Here is a 2,666-nt window from a genome sequence, read left to right on the forward strand (position 1 = left end):
CGGCGCGGAGCGGAGCGGAGGCAGGGAGGGCGAAGGGAGCCCGGTAACGATCGTAACGGAAGGGCCGCCGGGGGAAGGGGCACCGCGGCTTCCTGCAGCAGCCCCGCGGCCAGGGCCGGGCTCCAAACCGCGGTCCCGGCGCGGACCGGCAAAACAGCAGCGGAAAGAACGAGATTGTACTCGGCTCTTGTCTCCGAACTATGCGCAGAGCGGGGGATGATCCATCCGCTGCCTTCGGGGTGACAGGCTGGGGGAAACTCAAAATATGGGCAGGATGCAACACTTGGCTGTCCCAGGTGCAAAGTTTGGGGTGCAGAATGAGAACTGAGGTGCAGAGAGCCAAGGCCTCTGCTTTCAGCAGCTGAAGCGGTCGGTGCTGGGGCTCCTGGAGCTGTTGGGTTGTTGGAGGTTTCACATAGCGAAACAGCAAAGTTTTAGCGCTCTAATTCATCCCTGTTTTGTTGGCAAGCGGGTTTTCCCCAAGGATACACTGCCAACCCCGTGCTATCATCCCTGTGCTTCCAGAGCAGAACGAAGCTGTGGGATGCTTCCTTTCGGGACAGCCGCTTCAACCTGCTCATTCCTAAAACACACACAGTGAGTCACAGCTCTCAGTCTGTAAATCTGCACAAGCATTTCCATTCCTCGTCTCTGGCAAACAAAACCCCGGTGCCTCAACCCAAAGTGATGCCTGTTTTCACTTTGTCAGTGTGTTTCGTTTCCCTGTGGGGCTGGAATACCTGCAATGCTGCAGAGGAAATCAGCATCTTTTGGCTGGGTGTCGTCAAAAGCTCAGGCTGGGTGATGGCAAATGGGGAACAACAGCTAAGGAGGGTCCCAGGCTGGAAATGGGGTGGCTGAGAATGTTGCACTCTTTTTGTGCTCACTCTGTGGCAACACATCACAAGACATGGTGAGGAACAGATTTCCACCTGCTTTAATCCCAGAAATTCTTGTTTTGGGGAGCACATGTATTTCTGTGCCCTTTCCTCATCTCCAGCTTCACATTTTAATTTTTTTACTCACTCCCAGGAGTCCTCTACTACCAAACCAGATCTAACCATGGGAATGTGGGGCAGGACCATGTTTCAAACCATCAGACACAGTTACAAACGCGTATTAATTTATCTCTTGCTCTTACAACAGATAAAACAGGGCCGATAAGACATTTGCCTGCGTGTTCTTGTCCCTGGGATATGTAACATGCTTTTATGTTCTGATCTGGCTCGCTTGAACGAGACTGCTGAAAACAGCACAGCCAGCATCTGTGTGCAGGAGGAAACAATGGACTTGCTTTTCCTTCACTGCAGAATTGCAGCCTGGAGGTGAGGAAACTTTGCTTCGCTCGCCATATTCCTCCCTAATGCCGCGGCAGAGGGAAGAAAGGGCTCTTGTATTCATGTATCCTCCCGGGCCAAGTCAATTTACATGTGAATGCACTTTTAAAATAAAATTAAAGTCAAAGCTGTGGCCAGAAGCCTGATAAATGTTTTTGTGCACATGCAGTTGCTTGGGAGGGGGGAGGCTGCTGCTGCTGGAGAGCTCTGCTGTCCCCAGCTGAGGTGGCATTTGTGGCTCTGTGTGCCACTTTCACTTGAAAGAAGAGCAGAGGTGCCATTAGGGGTGATTTGCCTTCCTGATCCCTGATCTTGGCAGAAATGAGAGCACTGGACGGATGACAAAGTCAGGAGCACTAATTGGACCCCTCGTTAGAAGGGCTGGAATGGCAGGGGAACGTTCACGTTTCCAAAATGAAACATCTCCCCTGACCTCCGGATCTGCTGCTCCTGTTTGCAGGGATAGGTGCTCATTACAGGTGTCTCTGGATACCTCAGAGCCTGAAATCAGAGCTCAGGCAATGGCTTTTGTTATTTTTTTTTTCCCAGCAAGAGAAAGGACAAGATTAAAACTAAATTAGCAGGAATAAAAGGACTTACTGGGCAGATTTTGTTGTTGGGTAACCTGTGGCTTTGGGGCCAATTAATATTCCTACATGGAGCTATGTTAAAACACCAGCCACATCTGCTGTGCTGCTGTTTTTTGGGAATATGGGTCACAAGTGATGCTGGCTGTGGGCACATCCATGTCTAGGACAGCAGGGAAATTGATAACTTCAGATTCCACAAAACCTTTCCCCTGTTGGAGATAGTTTTCCATTCCCCAAGCACCTCTTTGGGTTTTGGGGCAAAACTGATTTATAACAGCACAACCCTGCTGGGACCATTGAGTTTTTTAGGGAAAAAACAGCACAGAAAGGAGGTGGATGGAGCCCAATCTGATTTTCCCTCACCCTCAGTGTTTAGGGTCCATTTTTCACGTGGCTGCACTGAACTTCAGAACACTCAGTGCTGGCCCTGCTCCAACATCTCCCTGCCCTGTTCAGCTCCTTCAGTCTGATCTCAGATGATTTATTAGATAGAGAACAACTGGATCATGTAGTAACATGGCAAATTGAAGACTTTAGTTGTTATTTAATAAATGCCAAGGAGACTCATGAGGCCTTGAAGTTATAATAGAAAGATCTAATTTAGGAAAGGAAAAAAAAAAAAAAAAAAAAGGGAAGAGAGATGCCTGTGAAAGCTGCCAGGAAGCAGCACTGGGTATTGAACATTTTTATTTACCCTGTGAATGTAACAGAGATAGTCTGAGCTTCCTTTCAGCAGGGC

This window comes from Geospiza fortis, unplaced genomic scaffold, assembly GCF_000277835.1.
Source record: "Geospiza fortis unplaced genomic scaffold, GeoFor_1.0 scaffold27, whole genome shotgun sequence".
Taxonomy (NCBI): Eukaryota; Metazoa; Chordata; class Aves; order Passeriformes; family Thraupidae; genus Geospiza; species Geospiza fortis.